This window comes from Polypterus senegalus, chromosome 9 (genome assembly GCF_016835505.1).
Source record: "Polypterus senegalus isolate Bchr_013 chromosome 9, ASM1683550v1, whole genome shotgun sequence".
Taxonomy (NCBI): domain Eukaryota; kingdom Metazoa; phylum Chordata; class Cladistia; order Polypteriformes; family Polypteridae; genus Polypterus; species Polypterus senegalus.
The window spans coordinates 174,340,939-174,364,799 of NC_053162.1; the positions used below are offsets into that span (position 1 = coordinate 174,340,939).

General features: G+C 37.0%; 1 protein-coding gene across 1 annotated transcript in view; it reads right to left on the bottom strand.

The window, feature by feature from the left end:
- Nucleotides 1–23,861, bottom strand: part of LOC120536016 (hamartin-like) — a 64,004-nt gene that overhangs the window by 28,320 nt on the left and 11,823 nt on the right. The window lies entirely within an intron of this gene.

Genomic DNA, 23,861 nt, shown 5'->3' on the forward strand with positions numbered 1-23,861 from the left:
ATTTTAGGAAAAAAAAACGTGTTTCACAGGTTTTCAGAATAAGACTGGATAATAGACATGAAAATTATACAAGACAAGTAACAAAGGGGATTTTTTTTGTCTTTTCCATGGATGTTTGTCTGTAGTTGTACAGCATTTGTCTCCTCTGGGTTCTATTACATCTTAAAACTCGCTCTCATTCTGCAAGAAAACTATTTTTCTTGGCCATCACCACAAACTACACTGGGGTAAGACTAAAAAAAATACTTTTGGATGGAGTATTCATTTAACAGCAATTAAATCACTTTTTGCTACTCTCCTGCATCTCTATGTTTTTTTCAGTCATAAATTAAGAACATGTGGAATGAATCACCTATTACATACAGTGCATTTTACAAGTCCAGCAGAATATTGGCTTGGCTTTGAAAGCTCTAGTAAAATGTAAAAATAAAAAAAGGTTATTTAAATGTAGCAAAGGAAAGAAGGTTAAAGACATAACATTTCGCCTATATAGCCTTCAGGCAGAGCACAGATATACTGCAACAGAAAAAGTGCCTGATTTTTCAGGGACAGTCCCTAAGTGAAAGTGGTCAAATAACACTGGTGCTATTAATAATTTCAGACTGCCAGTCTCCTAAAGACATATGAACAGGTAAGCACAGGTATTCATCTTTACAGCATTTTATGTTTAATAAGTATTGTGAATGGAAACCATCACCTTTTAAAAGAAAGCAACATCGTAATTTTTTTTTTTTTTATACCTGATCCTGCTCAGGAAAGGTTTTGTTTCCAGTGACAGCATATTGGACTTGAGAAAATATATATTTTTGACTTATTTGCCTATACATTATAATCAAACATTTTGCAAGCTACCATTTATGCATTTACACTATTGTTTTGTGTTAATTAGCTAATTTAGACGAACAGGTGATTGACAGCACTTGAAAAACTTGTAAAAGATTTTTAAAGAAACTATAGGAAGGATGCAAAAGAAATAAGTAGCTAATTGAATCATTAGAGGAACACAGTCACTTCCTTAAAACAGCTCTATATCAAGTAAAAAATACCTGAATTATCCACCACAAAAATACAGTGGAGTATTGCATTAGGCTCAATGATTTCACTTTAATTTCAGTTTTTCACTTTGCCATCTCATTATTAGATGACTTGCCTTATTTACCAGATCCGTGTCTAAAAAAATTGTCTTAAAAATAACTTGGTTATTGCAATGTGTGCACAGATGAAGAACTGGCAGGTTAAAAAGACAGTGCTGGATTCACATACGCTTTCCAGTTTACCACCTTAGTCTCAAATGAGCACGACTAAACTTTTGCTTGGCAACAGTCTCCTAAATATGGGAGATCAGCAGTGATGTCTACAGATATGTGATCCTGAATGCATCTATCCACTTGCTAATTGACTTATGCAGTTTAAAAAAGATGATTCACCTTGCACCGTATGCTGTCAGGCCATGTTGTGGACCTGGACAGGTCACCAGGCCATCAAAGGGTTGCTCCTCAATAGTCTGTCTGTATATATATATATATATATATATATATATATATATATATATATATATATATATATATATATATATATATATATATATAAATATAAATGGCTGCTCTCACTGTTGCCAAGGCAGGTATCATACCAAACAATGGAGTCAGAGAACTGTCATACTTAACGACTTAAGTTTACCGGATCTCACTGTACAACCTGGAATCACAGGGGATAACAAATTACACTTCTTGCTCACAACTACTCAGCACAGTCTCAGCTTTCTCATTTTGCCACAAATGTATCAAAGTGGTTAACACAACTGGTAGCCAGCCAACATGCAGATATTTTTTTTCTGTTTTTTGCTATTTCGACATTCTGTAGCAGTTACTACAAAGATGAAACTCTCCTCGGGTTTATATATTCGTCAATTTTCACCCATTTTTAAAATGCTGCTTAATTATTAAAATGTAATGATTAAAATCATCCTTGATCATCACGCGAGTACTTGACATAGTTCTTTTTTTTTTTTTTTTTTTTTTTTAATAAAAAGCCTCTCTTGCAACACCTGCATGCAATATACAGATCGACTAGATAGCATTTACTCAATAAGTGAAATGGACTGCATCCCTCCATCATCCCTGATAGCTAAAGTAAAACTCAGGCGGCAGCTTAACCAAGAAACATAAAAGCAAACTTTCCCCAAAACATACATTGTATACGTATTATATGCACAAAACTGAATAAACACATGTTTACATGTTAATTTACACTATTTTCTAAAGCAAGTAAAACTTCACCTCCTACTGCAGAGTGAGAGATTCCTTAGAATTGTGCATATGCAGCTTGCCTGAGCAAGTGAAGCCCACCTCCAAAAAGCACATGACACATGGATGACTGAACTAACTGACTGACCGACAAGGCCAGCTGAAACCAGTTACAGATACACTTTCCAGGAAATAATCTGCACCAATACCTGGCAAAGTTACAGAATGTTAGGGGTTATTCTTTTTCTTTCCAAGATAGCCGCCACACTTGATTACTTTTATTCAAACACTGGAAAAGAGGCACACAAAACAAGCAAGTTCTAGAAGGAACAAAGTGCAATAATTTAAAGCATTGGAAAAAGAACATTTGTCTGTCAAGCTACTGTTAGTCTTTCCCCAATTACGGTACCTCAAAAGTCTTAAGCACTCTAGATTTCTAAATAAAGTTTGTCTTAAATGTTTATTTTGCCTTCTGCGTTAGTGTCAGTAGAAAATAGCAAATCCAGATTTCCAAATATTTTATGACGAGTATTTTTATTTCCTTAAAATAGTAACAAATAGTTGCTTTCCAGATAAATCGGATTACTTTGTAGATATATAGCTCAGTGCCTAACAAAAGTAATATTTATATATTAAACCATTTATGCATTAAATCATTTATTATTTATTTATTAAGAACATAATTTAACAAAAGAGATCAGACCATTAAGTCCATCAAGCCCATTTGTTTAGCTAATAACTAAGCTGTCCCAATATTACATCATCCCTCAAGCTGTGTATTGCCTTTGTTTTGCACTGTATATGTTACTGTTGTGCTTTGGTAAATTATGCTTGGTTATGTTGATTTTAGTACATGATTGCTCTTACACAGTACTGCTTGTCTGGGTGATTATTGTCTTGTTTCACATACTGCAGAACAGGAACCCAGCTTAAAAAAAAATACTAGTATATTATGAAGGCCAATAAAACTGTAATGGTCTTTGAAATGTCTCTATTATCAAAAAAAATCTTGGGCGGAGACGAGACGTGATTTTCTCAGAGACACTTCTACGTCCAACGAGACGACTCCACAAATGGGGCCGAAAATAAAGGACAAAGAGTAGGATGACAAAGTAGAACGTCGTAAAGAATTCAAAAATGTTGGGGCAGTACACATGCAGAGCAGGTTAGAGTTAATGGAAGTACGAAAATTTGAAAGTCTCAAAAAAAGGATAGTAAAGATTGCATCAGTGCAAACAAATGGAAATTATTACTCTGAAATAACGGAACAGCGAAAAGAGATCAATATGTTGTTCGATTTAAAGTTTAAGTAGGAGACTTGTAGATCGTCTAACTTGTGTTGCCAGCAAGAAATAAAAGATTCCATAAACGCTGGCGCGGTATGAAGTCCCATGAGACAGAGACTTTTAACGTGAGATTCTTTCAAGTCACCCCCTACATACAACTATTTTCAAACAAGACCACGGTTATCTAACCTCAGTCATGTGAATGCTTCTTTCAGACACACTTCCTGCGCTCTTAGCTCTTATAAATTTTATCAGGACAATCATTTTATACATTGTAGATGACATGTCAACGACAAAGTGAAGAAGAAAGAGCATGGACAAACATTCGAAAAAGTCGTTTTATCAATTAGAGAGAAAGAAATGATATTCACTCACACATTGTGTTGTCACGATGCAAGTCCAAACACAGAATCAAAATTCAATGCGATCTTGAAGAAAAGTTCATTCCAAATATTGTTTTTACTAAAGTTTTAACGTAAAAATGAAAATAATGCATATGTAACAATTTCCATGAAAATAATCTCTTAACATTGTATATCCGGTTAACCAAACCCGGGGGTGGGCGAGCGAAGCGCGCAGTGGGCAGAGCCCCCTAGTTACTTTAGACTTTTTCTGTATTAAAAATACACAAGCAGAGTTCATATTGAAGGACATACTGAGTTCATTGAACCAAAGTGATTAACTGAAACAAGAAACCTGTATAGAAGGAAGCCAACTGGACAAGAAACAAACCAGAAGAAGAAAGTCTGGAAGCTGGGTCAGTCAAACCTTCAATTCTTACACCACAGCACGAGTGAGCATAGTAACAAGATACAAGGTGGTCATCCTGCCTCAACAAGTTCTATCCTTAGCAGGAATTTCACAGCAGAACTTTCAAAATGTGCAATCCAAGCTCTTCGGAGGAAGGACAAGTAAACCGGTGTGATAGGTTGCATATAATTTGATAAATATTCTGCATATCTTTGTTTGTAAGCTAGACAAAGAAAATGTCATATTAGTGTTTCAGGAAACATGCTTTACTTCACTGATAAGAACAGTAGTGCTCTGATGCTTACCTAACCAAATCTCGCAAATCTTTAGGACTAAATCAGGATGTGAAATTTATGGTGAGGGGTTGGAGCATCAGACCAGTCTGGACACATAGCTTATAAGCCATTGCCCACAGGAAGGCCATAAACTAACTAAACAAAGCAACTGGGGGATGAGCTGTACCTGAGCACTTTCATTGGTGAATGACCCAGGAAGGGACAGACAAACTAATTGTATTGGTCTAGAGTATAGCTGTTTATGAACACCATCCTGTACTAGGACACCCCATTGGTCTGTATTTTGTTGAAGTGTTGAAGAGTTGACCATGCTGAAGACAACTCTATCTCGGTAACCATATTGAGACAGGCATGTATTCTGTTTTAACACACCTTTTCAAAGGCCATGTGGTAATAAAGCAAGCAAGTCTGAAGACAAGCCAAGAGCTGCCTATGGACACAATATGCACTATTAATTAAGCTGTAAGGGTATGGTTTACCAATATTCACATAGTATTCTGCTTCCTTAATACTTTTGTGCATTTTTATCAATAATACATTATTATATACAGTATGTAACTTAACTTCTTCCTGTTTTTTTTTTATTCTGTCTAATTACCTGAGGTTACAGATGTAGAAGGGAAGGGGGCAGGAAGTGCTAAAGTACCTAATCACAGAGTGGTAAGTGTATGGGAATTTAGACATTTTATTAAGATCTACACAGTATAAAAAAAGGGCCAACATAGGAACTTACACAATAATACAATCAACAATGCAGTAGTCGACCATATAAATGGAGTGCAGCAGATAACAGAGGCATTAAACTGTCATCCCCTTCAAAATGGAAGTATGTCACTACTATCAGCTTTGAACTGACAGAAATCAATGGAACCCCAAGTCCACCCCCCTCTACGGGTCTGAGCTCTCGTCAGATGTGGTCTCAATAGAATAGCTGTTGTCAAAAATCCAAAGCTCCAAAGTTGAAACAAGGTCAAAACACTCACCTACGCACACAAACGCCACTTTCCTTTCTGACTTTTTCTTATTAGACTGCATGCAAGGTCTCACAAGTAGCAGACCACCAAAAGAAAAAAAAATTCTAAATAATATTAATCATTCACCCAAAAAATTCAAAATAAATCTTTCATTTCAATTTTCTGGAAAAAAGAAAGCATTGATGAAAGAAGCTGGAAGATCTGGATGCCTCGCGAAAAGCTAATCATGTGCATTCAACATGAGGCTCACTCAAAATTGGATTAGTCACATAGTTATTTGGCAATTTCTGATTTCTTTATAGAAACAGAAAGCCGCTTCATAAACCAAAAATGTGCATCTGCAAAACACGTCTGTTTTACATGTCGAGCCTTTAACGTTTATTAAAATATGCAAGTGTCACGTTCCTGTACTGAATGATTCAAACACCATTGCAAATTTTGAAATATTTAATTTTACTTAACAGTCTGTGCCAGCACCACCCTGACAGCTGCCTATGTGGGTTTAGTGCCTTCACAGTGGAGTTCCATGTAAGAACAAGACTTACAAATTGCAATCTATTAACTTTTTTACGAGCTTCTACAGCGAAGAATGTGCATTTGACTTAAATAGAACTTTTTATCATCTACTGCCTCAAGCATTTACTCCACCAAAATGTTTTTGCATTTCCCTGGTACTTACTCTATTTGATAGTAGTGATGGTTGAACACACTTTTAATCTCATCTGTTTTTAAGAAGTGAGATCATTAAATTTCTGATACAATTGATTTCAATGGACATGCAGCCTGAACAGTAGCAAAGAATATGAAAAAGTTCATGAATGAAATCTCCATTTACTCACGTCACAATTAAAATGTCGAGTTAGATGCAAGAAATGTTTCAGAGAGATGCATTTTTGGCTAAAGCATTGTTAAATAAACTGCTTCTTGAAAATTCACAAGCTAGAAATGCATCCAAACAGGACTATGCGTTTAAACATAAGACCTTTCTGCTCTTATTTTAAAACAAGTTATTAAAAAACATCACTTCAGTAATTTTCCAAATTTACTGATTGAATTATGTGTTGTTGAATTGAATAATTTACTCAGATTGATTACAGTGCAGATTTACAATACATCCAAGATGAAGGACAGAATCAGAAGTTACTTATGATCATTATTTTATCCATTATACTGTACTTTGCGATACAAAAACCAGGTAGGTGAAACTACATTCAAATTTCATGAAGAACCAAAAGGCATAAAACTCCAAATCTCCAGATAATTGAGCAAAGGGTTTAACACTGATGTTAGCGATCGATTATTTGATACTATCCACCCACGATAAATTCCCTTCCATATACAGTCACGTTGTCAATTTACAGCCAACCAAGTTGAGGCAAGTCATGCTCTCAACTCAGGGCGGGAAGAAAATAATGTTCTAGAAATTGGCAAAACCAGCCACAGTAATAAATGTTTCATTTTTAAAAATATTTCACAGGGTCTCTAGTGTTTTCTGACTCTTGAGGGCCCTTTAATGTTTGTTCTGATCGACATTGTTCCACAAGGCACATTCTTGTGTATTCGTCTCAAACTGCCTTCTTTAAACACCAGTACTTCTAAACCTTTACAGCCCCACAACCCACTTTTACCTTTTTAAATTCAATGACAACCCACTAGCACACAACTGCAAACTACACCACTGGTGAAACAAGCTCACTTGGAAATCTGGAAACATACTGCTAACTGTCAATCACTTAAGACAGCCTAGTGGTGAACCAACAATGGAAACCTGTGGCACACCAGCAGCAATTGGGATCACAACCCAGTGGTTGAGAAACACTAGATTAGACAACCCATCGCAACCCATGTGTGAACGATGGCAATGCATGACACACCAGCTGCATGATTTAGTGGTTGAGAAACGAGAAGACTAGTATGCACTACTCCATGCTGTCAGTTAAAGTATATGTGCCATCCTATACTTTGGAATGTCTGTCCACTTACACTCCAAGACGTAACCTCAGATCTTCAAATGAGTCAACCTGAAAGAAGCGGTGAGGCAGCCTTTGGCTGTTATGCACCCAAAATCTGGAATACTTTACCAAAAGAAATCCGGCTGGCTAAATACTGTAGAACAATTTAAGAAACTGTTTTTAAAAAAAGAAATTTAAATGCCTTTTTCATAGCTACATTTTAGTTTTATCCCTATATGGGCAAGGAATTGTTTTCTTCTGGGTTCTGCCATTTCATACTAACTTGTAATATTCTCCACTGTCTTTTTCCCCGTTCTAATCTGTGCCACCACCACCTGATCAAGGCAAAATGCTGAACCTGCGTTTATAGATTGAATGACAGGTGTTCCAGATGTCCACATGACCACCACCATCATCATCACCACATTCTTCCATGTGAAGCCTATAAACCATGAGGACTGATTTAATGCCGAGAGGGGGCTGGGAGGTCTTTTGGCCTTGGAACCCCTGCATATTTTGTTTTTTTCTCCAGCCTCACTGGAGTTTGTCTTTTCTGTCTCCCTGGCCATTTGACATTACCTTTTTCTTTGTTGCATGCTGTATAGTATTATTACCTAATCTTGTTTATGTTTTACTAGCAGAATACCCGCGCTTCGCAGCGGAGAAGTAGTGTTTTAAAGAAGGTACGAAAAAGAAAATGAAAAATTTTTAAAATAACGTAACATGATTGTTAATGTAATTGTTTTGTCATTGATATGAGTGTTGTTCTCCTCTCTCTCTCTCTCTCTATATATATATATATCTATATCTGATATATATATATAATCTAGATAGGGGTGTGTATATTATATATATATATATATACACATACATACATATATATACACATACATACATATATATACACATACATACATATATATACACATACATACATATATATACACATACATACATATATATACACATACATACATATATATACACATACATATACTTGTGTGTATGTTTGTATGTGTCTATATGTGTGTGTATAGCTTTGGTCACTGAGTGCAAGGGAAAAATAATGAAATATAGTCTATAAGTTATTAAACAGTAAAACATTAACGTTTTAAGAAGTACAGGTACATTGAGCACTACTGGAGTGGTTTGGGTAAACTACATTTTAAAGACTGTGTAACACAACAGGTAAGTAACTAACAGCAGCTAAAATGTATATGGATCATCTCTGGTAGTAGATCCCTTTTGAAAGCGCTACACGACAGCTGTGGTATAGAAATTAAATTTTCTATGTGAACGTTCAAATTTGTGCCTCTGGTAATGTGCCTTACCGGCAATTAAAGAAAATTAGTTTTGTGTCCTCTGCAGTGTTAAGAGAAAGGCTTTGGTTTGGGATAAAAGGAAAAAGGTGTAAAGAAAGGAAAGTTGCCTTTTCTTTTATATAGTATAGAGATGTGTTAAGCTGGCGTTATGATCGCCTTTTGGGGACAGTCGCGTGGGTCTTGTGTAGACTGGTGAGGCGTCCCGCCATTAATCGGCTGTGATGGCACTGTCAGTCCTCCACTCGTATGCGTGTGTTCATAATCCGAGCTGAGGACCTGATAATCGTATACGTGCAAAACAAAGTGTGAATCGCCTTAATATTATTTTGCCGTGGTGTAGAAAATGGGTTCCGTGTTTGCACTTGTCTGGGCTATAGCTCAGGGGGCGGATGAAAAAAATTAAAAGTGCTCACTTTGACTTAAGGCAGAAGCGCAGTCAGCGTCTCAAAGGCGGCACAGCTATGCCGCACGCGCTGACTGCTCGACTTTTGCTGGGCAGGAGACCCCTTTTGTACACACGTTCATGATATCAAAAGTCTCAGCGCTCTTTGGAGGTAATTCATATATTATATATATAGCAAAATACCAGCGCCTCGCAGCGGAGAAGTAGTGTGTTAAAGAAGTAATGAAAAAGAAAACATTTTAATAATAACGTAACATGATTGACATTGTCATGAGTGTTGCTGTCATATATATTCCTGCCTAAATAAGTCACCTCGCTTGCTCTTACTTTTTACCGTTCATTTAATCATGGCTAGTGACGGAAAAATTATAAAATGGAAGGAGGATGGCTTTACCAAAACAATTATTGATGGCGAATCGATTATTCATAAAGCTTGAATTGGTGATCTGTTTTCTGTGTTAACCTCATATTTTTCATACTTCTTCTCAAACTAAGGTGGTGCGAGGGTAAAATGAATCGGGATCGCTGATCAATGTAATCGTGTACCAGGAAATCATGCATTGACAAAAGCTCCCTTTGCTTGTAATGCAAAGTGTGATTAAATGCATTATTTTTCAGCGTTATGGAGCACATGCATCGAAGCTTCTCAGCTGTGCTTGTGCTAAGAAAAGGAAAGATTTTAAAAATAGCGTAACACGATTGTCAATGTGACCTTTTGTAAGTAGTGCCTGGAGGATTCAGTGTGGAGAAACTCTAGAGACAGCGTGTGTATTAACTTGTGGATTTTTCTGTGAGTATTTGGTGGCAGTGTGAAGTTGCTTCGGATGACGGCGTTAGCTGCGGAGCTCAGCTCAGAGCGAAATGAGGTGGGAGGGGAGATGGCGTGACTCCCCCACCCGCCTTAACTGTCAATCCCCCACAAACACAGTCTCTCGGAATTTGCATAAGCACACCCCTTCACCTACAATTTTAACTTAGTTACAAAGTGATCAAAACTCTCATTTATATCCTGCATCCTCTCATTAAACTTGTATCCCGCATTACCTGTGGGCATGTGAAACACCAGCGGTAGCCTGTCTATGAACTTAATTTAAAGTTTAGGTTTACACCTTGCTTTCTTTCCGAGGTAGCAGCACTCATGAATATGGTAGTATATGCCACTCGCTCGCTTCTTATTGTTTCGCTGCCTTCTCAATTATATAATGCATGTTTTCTTAAGCGCTTTTTGGAGGTCTTCCTGGTTTTCTACGTACTGCGTTGACAGTCAGTTCACGTGATTACGTGGGAGGCGTGATGATGTCACACGAAACTCCGCCCCCGTCTTTCAGCTCAACTCCATTACAGTTAATGGAGAAAAATACCTTCCAGTTATGACCATTAGGCGTAGAATTTCGAAATGAAACCTGTCCAACTTTTGTAAGTAAGCTGTAAGGAATGAGCCTGACAAATTTCAGCCTTCTACCTACACAGGAAGTTGGAGAATTAGTGATGAGTGAGTGAGTGAGTGAGGGCTTTGCCTTTTATTAGTATAGATATATTAACTTCCTTTTTTACTTCACCATGTAAAGCACTTTGAGCAACATTGTTTGTATGAAAATGTGCTATATGAATAAACATTTTTGTCAACACACACCAGATCTGCAAAGCCTCAATTGCCATGATCTTCACACTTTGTACACAAATGGCAGGTCCCAAATGAAGCTGTAAACTGGCACATGACTATACATACATTTAGTGCTTCTGGCTGTGAGAGCATATCAAGTGTCTTTTAATAATGTATTTTAGCACTTGTATGGCCACCCTGGTATTTCTCTTATGATCAGCAAGTTCTTTTGGATAAAAGGCTAAGTAACACAATGGAGCAATGATACCATTGGCCAATAATCTTAAATATCAGCATCCAAAAAAACCTGTCACTGTACTGTAGTTTAAAGTGTACCTCCCACAAAAACACTTTAGAAATAAGTGACATATTCCTTGTCATGCTCACTGCATTTATGAAAGATACTGCCCTACAATTTTGCAGGAAACATAAAAAAAATTCTAGCAGTATGTTTAAAAAGCTTGCGTTAATGCAGACTCAGCTGCCAGGAATTAATCAATCAATCGATAGATCGAGACTTTATTCACAGGACAAAGATGGTAGAGAGATAGCCAACCCTGCTGTTTGTTGAGACACCTTTCATGCAAGCCAGTGACCCTCAGAAATTTGTGTCCAGGCTTTAAATGGGACTGTTGCTTGTTGGTTTGTGTGTGTTGAACATGATGGCGAAAAGGTTGAGACATTCATGTAAATTATCTTACATATATGAAGTATGTTTTGTGAATAAATTGTTTCGGCCATTCAAATGTTAACAGAATTTTGACTCACCCTGTGTGTGTCTGTGTGTATAAATAGAGAGATAGATAGATATAAATGAGAGAGAGAATATTCCTTTAAGGTTTTCCATGATACATTTCCCAATTGACTTGTATCAGCTTTCAATTACAGATAACCCTAATTCACATTATAAATAATCAAACACTGTATAAAAACTGTAGATATCGCAATATTTGAATTCTGCGAAGTAAATCGGATATGCCAGAAGAACATATTAAATGAACAGCTTCCCATTTATACTAACTTACTGTGTTCAAAAGGAAAACGGAAACTGTAGTTAAAGCAGAAGCAAACTTAAGAGCAAAAAGTGAAGGATGGCAGCTTAAAACTGAACCTAGACGCTAAAATACAGTTGCTATAATCAGTTTAATAAAATGGATGAGAAACTATTAATCATTAAAAAAATAAAATAAGCACAACTAGTCCTCCGGGGGAGAAAAAGTGAATCACAACAACATATGTAAACATCCTTCAGTTGCTTGTTTAACTACCTGTAAAATTTTCCCAGACAATCTTAAAGGTGAAACAATTATTCAATAGCCTCTCAAAACTAGATTAAAGTGTTACCACCACAGTCCTGATATTAGCAGACAAAGCTAAGGATCCATCCATAAAAGAGGAGCACTTAAGGGCTCAGACTTAAACTTGTAGCAACAATAAGCAAGCACAGATGCACTGGCTGTATGTTAAAAGCAACTTCCAAATGTCAATATTCCGAGCCATACTGTCATTTTAAAATTAAGATAGAGCCACATCATGTAGCTCGGCACATGTGCACAACCAAAGTCAAGCCTCGCCCACAGTCTTGTGTGGATTTTCATACCACCTTCCCATCAGTCCTACTCCTCCAAGGAGAACTTCATAAAGGGTATATACTAATAACAGCATAGGGATTTTCATAGAACCATCATCCAAAGTTGTTAAAATGCAAAATCCAAGTAGTCTGACTATTAAGACTGGTAAAAGTACTAGTCAAACAGGAAATTGTGTACAAGCAAACTGATCCCAATACCATGGCTTGTGCATCTATGGGAGATGTGGGAGTAAAACTGGGGAATCTAGATAAAAACCTACAAAGAAATGGGTAGAATTTGTAAACTCAAATTTAATTTAACCCAAAAACTATACTGTCCTATCCCTCTGTGTGCTGTGTTGTTAACTGAACAAACAAGCTATATCTCAGTCAACACATCTGAAAATGAAAAGAATTTTAAAGTCTGAGTCACAAAAGCAAATCAAAATGTCAATAAAAGCAAATGTTTTCAGTTCAAAACCTCATCTGACACAAAAAGCCAGAAGCAAGGTAATGTGAATATAGATCCCTATAAAACGGATACATAAAGAGATAAAAAGATTCAAATCACTTTCAAAATATTTATCCTCATTACACTAGACTAACTCAAACATCTGGAGGCATTTTAATGGAAAGCAATAAAACTCTCAGCATCCATCCTTGTCCCACTCTCAGCCATCAAGCCCTACAGCTATTATTATGACATAGTAATCTATTCTAATAGCTGGAAGCTTAGTGGTGCTAACCTTGAGAAACAGGAATCCAAACTGTAGCTGCTTGTGATCCAATTGCCTGCAGCAGTCAATGGTTTTCTTTTTTAAAATAAATTTGACACATGTAGCACCTGTTTAAACACTTGCTCATGTCAGTTTCTTCCCTGTGTTGCACTGATGGATGAAGAGTAATCATGCTGCCTGACAGTAAAGCGGTTGTGTTCTGCTTCCAAATTCACCTGCCACAACTGATGTGTGTCGCAGTAAAAAAAAAAAAAAAAAAGCTATGATTAAAGAGAGGCAGCAAGTGAATAAAAGGAAAAAAAAATGTGGCCAATGCTACAACAGTGCTGTCTTGCAAATCTAATTCGTAATCATGGTGCATACTGCTGTAAGCTGAATGGTCAACTACAGGGACTCCTTACAGTTTCCCCAAACACAAGTAGAGCATTTTGACCAGTTTCGAAATGTGCATTGGGTTGACAAGTACCTATATAAAAAGTTTCAGGGAAAACAGTTTGACATCTTCGTCACTTCTGGTAACAGTTGGTAAATTTGAGTACCACTGATATTTTCATTTTTCATTGCACTTCCTTCTGCCAATTCACAAACACATCTGCATTTCCTGACTTTGTACTATGCAGTTACAAGCTGCAGCAGCTTTAAGCTCTATTGCTCTTACTCTAAATTGTATGATCGGCCAGTCGGTTTTACAAGATCGCAGCACAGATATGGAGGTAAAAAAAGAAATTTTTCACCTAAGAGGTAAAAAGCGCCTGAAGTATCCCAATTCATTGTATCAATGACAGTCTTTAACACAAGGACATTTAAAAATGGTTTCAAAAGATTAATTAAAAACAACATAAACAGATAAATGCAAAGATGACCTTACACTGTCCCAGAATTAGCCTAGGTGAGCAAGGGTGCTCTAAAATTGACCGACGCTCTAATCAGGGTTAATTCCTAACTTTGGCACAATGCTGACGGACTTGGCTGAGGTTCTTCATAACCAAATTGAATAAACAGGCTCAGAAAAATAAATGGAATGTACTGGTTATATACATCCTGGAATTTGGACGGCCTAAATTTTATATTAATACATTGTTGTTTATTGGCTTTAATTTGATTTCAGTTGACTGTTTTAGAAAACAGGTAGTCAAGAATTTGAATGTACATTTCATTTTCCCACTACTGAACACAATCACACATTCTTTATTGTTCATTTCTTTTTGCATGTATTCAGGTTGAGGAGGAGGAGGTTAGGAGCATGCGCTGATACAGCACATTGCCGCACCCAGCACATGACAAACTCAGGATACCAGATTAGGACCCGAATGCAGCCATACAACGGGTGACACCTCAGCACCACACTTGTTCAGATGGAATGGACCAGTGTGAGGTTTTTTAATGGTGGCTGGAATGCCAATTCTGCCACCAACCCCCAGATTTTTCCCTGCAGGTTGGAGGGCCTACATGCAAGGCTGGATGCAGATTAACGTCATACCCAGGACGGAGCAATTGTAGGTCGAGTTATTTAATAAATGCAAAAAAAATCATTCTAAAATTTGAGACAGCATAATTAGTTAGTTAATACTGCTTTCTCACAGCTCCAGAACCTTGGGTTGAAAACTCCTGCCTGACTACACCACACGTAGAATTTGCACATTTTCCCCCATCAATGTGTGCATTATTTTCTGGGCGTTTCAGTTTTCTTCCACAGTAGTTATATTAAATGGCAATAACACAACGGCTCCATACAGGCAGGTATGGATGTCTTTGCCTTACTTTCTAAGTTCCCCAACCCGAAGCTGCTTTCTGCCTTATGAACGATGCTGCCAGAATACACGGTCACCCACAACTCAAACGGGCAAAAAGGGTTTCGTGGATGGATGGAAGTGATCAATGACTCAAAATACCCTGGAAGTCACCTTAAGCATGCAATAATGCCTGGTGTCTTAGTAACCAATTCAATAAATAAACATCAAGTTTGATAATACATATAAAAAGGATATACAGTAACTGATTTAAGTAATTCCACTTCCGTGCTAAAAATGCAAAAGAAAATTTAAAATTTGCCTGCATATATACTAGAGGGCTTCCACAAATGTTTGGCATTCTTGATAAAGGGTTAACATAGTTGGAAACATGAGCTTTATTCTCAGCCCAATAAAACTATACATTCTAATTATGACAGTCCTTATATATAATATTATATATATATATAAAAATCGCTAGTTTCACTGACCAATATTTAACTTTTTCCTCTAACATGTCACATATACATTTATATACACACGTAAAGTTAAGATACTCAAAAATATGGCAATGCAATCAAGGATACCAACCTAAGACATAATTTTCACACAAGGACTAATTAACCAAATTAAATCTTAGTAAATGTTACATTTTCGAATTTTGCACAAACTGTCTTAGCTCTTTCACTCTCGCTCCTTTGACACCAACTACTCATGCCTATCTGAACTTAGGCATGTGTCCTAGAATGCAGACCACTTAAGAGTCCTGCTTGAGCGATTGTAATACTGTTGCTGGTTGCATGCTTGTCAGCCTTCTGCACTAAAGTGTCTGGAACAGACAACTGCCTGGCTGTCTTGTTTTTCCATTGCTGCAAAACCTGATCAGCCTGTCACACACTGCAAACACAGATGGTAGACAGGAAGGCAAGTCGAGAATCATGAGGCCTGAGCAGCACACACCAAATAAAGAGACAAGTTTAATCATAACTTTCAACAATTACAAAGCCAACAAAGTGACCTTTGTTTTTACAGTCTTGTGACTCTAAACCAAACAAGCATTGCTATGCTATTGAAAGCAACATTAACACTTCTTTCTGAACACAAACTACAAAACTTAGTAGTATAAGAAGTAAACCACACACAATTTTGCATGTAATGCACAGAATTCCTTGATCTCTCTATAAAAAGTTGAAATGCTGACATTAAAATTTTACAATTTTCTATACTGACAACCTCAAGATATTTGATCCGATTCACAACAAAGCTAAGCAGTACCTCAAATTCAGGGGTGTCAAACTCGGATCCTGGAAGGCCACAGTGGCTATTGGTTCTCTTTGTGGCCCTTTTCTTAATTAGAACCAAATTACTGCCACTAAGGCAACAGATTTTTTTTTTTTATCTTAATTTTAACTGACTTGTTTTTAAAGATTCAGAACTGGTTTCTTTTTTCCCCAGCAGCCAAACAATAATGAGATGCAAAGCTGGCAAACAGAACAACCTGGCCTTATCCATTTTGCATCAATGCGCCCATCATGCATGTCCTAATAAAACAAAACAAAAAAAAATAAGGTCTGAGACAATTATCCGCACTGCCCAGCTCCATAAAAAATTAACAGTGTTCTCAGGAGACAGAAAAAAAAGAAAAGAAAAAAAAAGAAAGCAAGCTTTGGAAAGGCCTGGTGTGACAGATTGAGAGCACCAACAAACCAAAGAATTAAATGTGTTTCATTAACAGCAAGAATTGGCTTTAAACAAAATAATAATAATAATAATAATAATAATGTTGAACCAAAAATGGTGTCCCTCTAGGAAGTGAGTTGCAGATCCCAGACTTAGCTGGACATCTGTTGACTGAATTTGCATCTTTATTGTTAGGGCAGCACGGTGGAGACCTGAGTTCTCTTCCTGGGTTCTCCCTGTGTGGAGTTTGCATGTTCTCCCAGTGTCTGCGTGGGTTTCCTCCGGGTGCTCCGGTTTCCTCCCACGGTCCAAAGACATGCAGGTTTGGTGCACTGGCGATCCTAAATTGTCCCTAGTGTGTGCTTGATGTGTGCCCTGCAGTGGGCTGGCGCCCTGCCCGGGGATTTGTTCCTGCCTTGCACCCTGTGTTGGCTGGGATTGACTCCGGCAGACCCTCCCGTGATTCTGTGTTAGGATATAGTGGGTTGGACAATGACTGACTGACTGTGACTGCCAGTTAAGGAGAAAACTATTACAGGTTTTTACTTTTATGAACAGAAAGCCATTAAAATTAAGGTAAAAGAAGTCTGTTCCATTAGCCACAGTAACTGATAACCGATTTAAGCTGCATCTGAATTTGACACCTGTGCTTTAATTCCATCCAGCAACTTTTTCAAACCTCTTTTTCTGTTACAGGTTTGTGGGCTCCTGACAATATCATTAAAAGCAGCAGTAGCACTGTCGTGCATACAGAATACAACAAAGCTTATTTGCACACCCAACATGCATGCAGCATTCACTCTCTAGAACTGGGTGCAAAGCAGGTCAGTAAGGCAACACAAGACACAATTAGCCTAGCAGATTAATGGATATCCTCTGCCGTTTTAATTTAAAAATTGATGGCAAAAATAAAACTGACAACCACAGGTTAAATGATGCACATCTAATGCTGGCATGAGGTGTGAAATATGTCTGTTAAGGTCAATAATACACAGAGATAGATTTACTTTAACTACATGTTTACAGATTAGGCAGTTACTTCAAGGTTAAATAAATGCACAAATCCAAGTTTTTCATTTTAAAATTATCCAAGATTTTAAGCTTTTCAAGTCAGTAACACTCATGGATCTTTCAATGTAGCTTATCTGCCTACTGCACAAGAAATGCTCATCTTGATACGGACAGACTTTTTTCACAAAGTAAAAAGTAAGGGGCCTTATCAGTACCAGTGAAAACAGAGGACAATGCTATTAAAGGCCTACCACTGCCAAAAAAACCTTAACCAAAATGGCAGATTAGCTGACAAAACACAAAAGTGGTGGGTCAACACAGAGCAAACTAAAAACAGAAGACAAAACAAAACCCTTTTGCCACTCTGTGCAGTGGTAGAAGACTTTCATATGTAAACCCAATTACCCACATAAAAAAGGAGCACTCGTGTCTAAAACATTTTACTGACTGTACTACTACATAGTTTCAAGTGGCAATAAATAAGACTGAATAAAAAAAAAAAAAAAAATAGAATAGGACTACTGATTTTAGCTTTAAGAATTTGTCCTTATGGAGTAATCACGGCTACAGAAGTCTAAAGAGAAATTCAAACAGGATCAGACTAATTGCTATCTTTAATAGCACAGTAAAAGTAACAGTTGAATGTTAGCAAGTCAGCGGTTAAAAACAAGTACAGTGGTACCTTTGGTCACGACCGTAATTCATTCCAAAACTCTGGACACGACCCGATTTTGTCGCGACCCAAATGTAATTTCCCCATAAGATTGTATGTAAATACAATTAATCCGTTCCACACTGTACGAACTGTATGTAAATATATATTTTTTTCAGCACACAAAGAGTTAATTATACCATAGAATGCACAGTATAATAGTAAACTAAATGTAAAAACTTCGAATAAGACTGAGAAACCCTTGAACAACAGAGAAAACTAACATTGTAAGTGTTCACACTAGACCCTTATGAACCGCTCACTGTAAACACTTTTTTTTTTTAATGAGTTTTAAGCACAGGGAAAAATAAATTAAATGCCACTTCTCTTGGGCAAACAAAAGAAAATGGGAAACGGAGAATGGGAGATCATTGGCATGTATGAACGCATGTAGTGAAACTGGCCGCCAGTGTTTTTGTTCGCCACCAGAGCGTGTGGTCGTGAACAGATGCAAAATTTTGGCAAACTTTTTGATCATAGCCCGATTTTTACATGTTCGGAAACGTTCGTGAGCAGAGGTTCTACTATATTCCTATATAGGATGTACCAAAGACTAAAGGAGCGTGGAAAAAAAATGAAAACTTGCTGCTGAACACCTTCATCAAGATCTGTAGCTAATTATACAGGCAAGGAGACAACTAGAAAAGAATAAAGGGAATGTGGGAAACTGAACAGATGAGTAGCCTACTATAATGTGGAAAACAAACAAAAAAAAAAAAAACTCACATTGAAGTCTTGTATTTTTCCTCCAATCAGCAATAAACACCAGGTATCCATCTATTAGGTCTCAAATGGACATTCTACAAAGTAATTGTACTCCACAGAGGCAATCATGAAATACAAAGGTATAGTCCAGGGCTGGGCACCAGTCTATCACAGAGCACACTTTTTCACTCAGTCACTAGGCCATCAATCTAATACACGTGTTTGGGTCATGGGAGGATAGCCAGACTACCTAGACAACCACGTATACTTACACAAGGAGAATATGCAAAGCTCCCCCAAATCCTGACAATGAGTCACAGGATTCAAAAACGTCGCATTAGCGGTGAAAAGTTTAGTGATATTTCTGGTTTTTGCTTCTTCCAAAATGACTAAACACCACTGCAGCAGTTGAAGTCAGCAGCTAATTTCTCTAGTTTTAACTTGATCAGACAACCCTGCAAGGTATCAAAGCATTTCTCTCCTTTAAAGTCTCCTCACAAGTTCACCCCCTTTGGATGCATAAATTCAGTCATCTAAAACATGTGCTGTCATGCAAATTTAAATATTACCAGAAAAAGGGATGTGGGAATTGTGGCCTGGATTCATCACAACATCTAGGCAAGTCACTTTGTTTTGAGGTTTCAATACTGTACTGTACTGGCACAGGGCAGTATTTTGGCACAGAGGTGGAGGCTGGGTAATCAAAAGATCAAATATTAAAGTTTAGGCCTGAAATCAAATGAAATGTGCACTGCACTGATGCCTGCAAGGATCCCAACAACTATTTGCACTGCACATTTGGAAGTGTGAATATTTTGCAAAAAAGCAAAATAGACACAGCACTGCAGGGTCATGACCTTCATACATTTTGACAATGTTTGGCCCTTTAAACTACTATAAGAATTTAAATTGTAATTTGCCACCATTTAGTGTACATAAAAATACAACACTTCTAATTACCGTATATACTGATTTATATACAATATACTTTATTATCCTATACTACCCTTACACTGGCTGCTTTGAAATACACCTTTTTTAAAGGTGCAAAGACAAGTCAAGCAAGCAAAGTGACACCTTTTATTGGCTAACTAAAAAGATTACAATATGCAAGCTTTTGAGGCAATTCAGGCTCCTTTAGGCAAGAAGGGTTAGGGTTATGGTTACATCCAAAATGGCTAACGCGGTACCCTAGTACTACAGACTTTATAGGTGCAATAAATTCATCTTTTAAGTTTTGTACTTGCACATAAAGAAGCCCATTGTGCAATCTATGGATATTTTTGGGCTGAATTATATAGAGCACAAAAAAAAAAAAAACCTGTTGAATATTTATTTAAAACGCCACAACAAATCTGAGAGTTCCAGCCAAAGTCCAAAGAAATTGTCAGTTTGAATGAAGTTTTACAATTGCTTCTGTTCAAATGACTATATGACATGAAATGCATCACAATTCCATTGAAGCTGTAACTATCGAATTAGACTATCAAATTAGACCCCATCGGCTCAAAACTTGAAAGGGATAAGCTAGCAAGAAAACCGCTGGAGTTAAAGAATTTATTCATTCAAAAGGTAAGAACAAAATAATTTACAATTTGCATTTTGTTTGTTTGGCAAACATTTTACAGGCATTTCTGACAGAGCAGATAAAACGCACCCATGTTTCAAACAAATCAGAAGGTTTTCTCCCCCCACTGAACCAAACAAACAATACTAAATATTATCTGGCTGATGCCTTTATCCAGAGGGGACTTATAACTAATTATATCTCAAATGTTGCACTTCTATTATGTTTCAACTCCCAATGTGCAGTTGGAGCACAGACAAGTGAAGAGACTTGCTCATGGTCATACAGTATTAGAGGCGGCAATGGGATTTCAATCCACACCATCAAGTTTTGACAGCCAAAGCCTTAACTACAACACCCATTGCAGTTGTGATTATTCTGCTACACTTAAAATCAACACCCATGTGTTTCAGATCGCCTTGGTGCAAAATACTTGTGCTTTTTATCCCCAGAACACTTCTGTCTACAAAGAGGTTAGGCAAAATTTTACTTATATCTATATTGCTATTTATATAGAGATGTCTCTCTCTCTCAACATATACATACACATATATATATATATACATACACACACACATACACACACACACACACACACACACACACACACACACACACACAGTCAATGGCTTTAGGCCATCACCATTTTTTCAGTTTTTAATTGAAATTTAAGCAGCTTAAGTCCAGTGAATAAACTGAAATAGTTCAAAACTAAGTGGTAAAATACCAGAGGTTTAAAAAAAAATAAAAAATTAGGACACCAACAGTTAAAAAAATATATAACTTTCAGATAAGTAATGAGTTAACAACTTACAGCTTTGCTGCAGCAAGTTAATAAGCCTTGAAAGTTAATGTAAAAAATTTCTACAGGTGTCCCCACTTTTGTTGATTACTTACAGACACTATCTCTCTCTTTCTGTAATTAAAAACAGTGTTGGAATAAACCATGTATTTGAGTTTTTAGCAAACTATATTACACACACATACACACAGAACAATTTCCACAAAAAAAAAAAATCTTTCAACCAGTTAAATAAGCAAGCAAAATAAGGGTGGAAATGTAATTACTTGGTATAAACCAAGATATTAGGTCGTTCTACAAAAAGTAAAACAAAATGCGTGCCGTGAATACAATGTACTGGACAATTGCACCTTACGGCATCATTTATCCTGTGTACTACATTTTCACTTAGGAAATAAGCACTGTGATTTCTGGATTTGTAGTGAACACCAAGAAGAGACACAAAATGATACTTACTTGGGTTTGGACAATATTTAACAGAGGTCATACTGTCAACAAAAGCAATCAAAAGGCAGACACACCTGATGAAGGCTACACAGCCAAAACAAAACCTTGCATCTTTAACCTCACCTTTAACATTTTCCCTATAAAGAGAAATGCAATATAGTTCTATATTGTTAATGCATGTGGAGATGCTGCGCACTGCGAAAATGTGCTGCCAAAAATACATACACACCAAGCAGTAATGAATTTTATATAGCGTAATTACCATGACAAGCGCTTAGACAAAAATATTAAGACACAGCATGAAGTTAAATTCCTCACGTGAAATATAATTGTAATATACATATTTTAACTTTTTAAATAAAGCACCAATTAATGTTATGGGCATATAACCTATCCATTCATTCATTCATTCATTTTGTCAAGCCCTTATGCAGTTCAGTGTCTGGACAGAAGTGGATGCAGGGTGTGAACTAACAATGGCAGGGACACTCCTACTGGGCTTTTTTAGAGTTATCGATTAATTTAATACTCATGTGTTTTTGGCATGCGGGGAAAAAAAAAAAAAAACCTGCAACACTGTGGTGGGCTTTGCAATACACGGACTGTGGGAATATATAGAAAATCCACACAAAGCTGTGACAATTCAAATTCAGGACTCTAAAGTTGTGAGGGAGAAGGTCAAATCAGTAATCCACCACCCTTGCCTCCATATAAGTACTAACAGAAGCCATGACCCATGTGCAGCCCAAGGGCCATTAAGTTTTACTTTACATCAAACCTTTTGGGTAAGTTATATATCAAACACCTTGAGCCATAATTTAAAATGTGTTCTCTGTTGATTAAGTTTGTATTTTTATATAATTTACAAGTATATGTTTAGATATACTGTAGTATGAATCATACCAGAGTGGCAGTTAGTCAATTCCACTATAACACAGCACCAACACCAATATATGCTATCATACCGAGCTTTACAAAGTAAGTAATATTGCGATATAGTGCTAAACTAAAACGGATCTAAAATTTCCTATACATTACCAAATTGGCCCATTGCTTGCTGGGATGGGCTCCAGCTTCCCCATAACCTTACTCAGCATAAGCATAAAGCAGGTTTAGAAGATAGAAATATGGATGGACAGATGGATGACACTGGGTTTGAGACAGTAACAAACCCTAGATGAGACACCAGTCCATCACAGCACACACTTTCACCGAGTCAATTTTAAGTCAATAATTATACCTAATGCATATCTTTCAACTGTATGAGTGAACTGAAATGAAATACATACTGAGAACACTGCAACTGAAATGTCACAAACAAACAACACCAACTGTTGCATCAAAAAGGTGCCCTCTAATTCTACAGCTTTCTTCCTGCAGGTTATTGTGTTAACCTCTTTTTATCAGCTACAGATCATCTGTTTCTGCACAGTCTGTCAAGTTTGAAGTACCAAACTGTGTGTGATGCATTTTAAAGTCTATGTTCTGTACATCTGAAAAAATCACTTTCAATTTTGCATATATTATACTCAAAACTTTTTTTTAACAATCTGCTATATTTCTGATTAACAACCAGAGGTAGAACTAAAACAACAAACTGGTAAAAAGTACATTTAGTCTTGGTTGACAGAGCCTTTGGAAGAGAGTATCAAAACAAATAGAAATGGACAGGACTCTGCATTCAAAGCTATAGCAAAAACACTGAGCCACATGCTGCAGATTATATCTGATCTTGCATCTTTATACTGCAAAATGTGCCACAGCCAAAGTACATCGGGGTACACAATACTCTATTCAAAAGATGCCCAGGGAACTTATGACCACAGAGAGTAAGAGCCTCTGTTTTCATAGGAATGCACTGCACTGGGTTACCAACCTCACTCTCAGGAGTGGCATCAGTGGCATGTGTAAAATTAAGCTACCATCTCCTTCACAAGACTGTCACACCTTTGGCATCACTCTAAAACACTAAACTTCTTTAAGGCAGTTTGGCGTGTCACCCTCTTTTCTCTTTATCTTGTTGGGTCAGTTTCCATTCTAAGTACAGGTTAGTAGCAAAACAGATAAA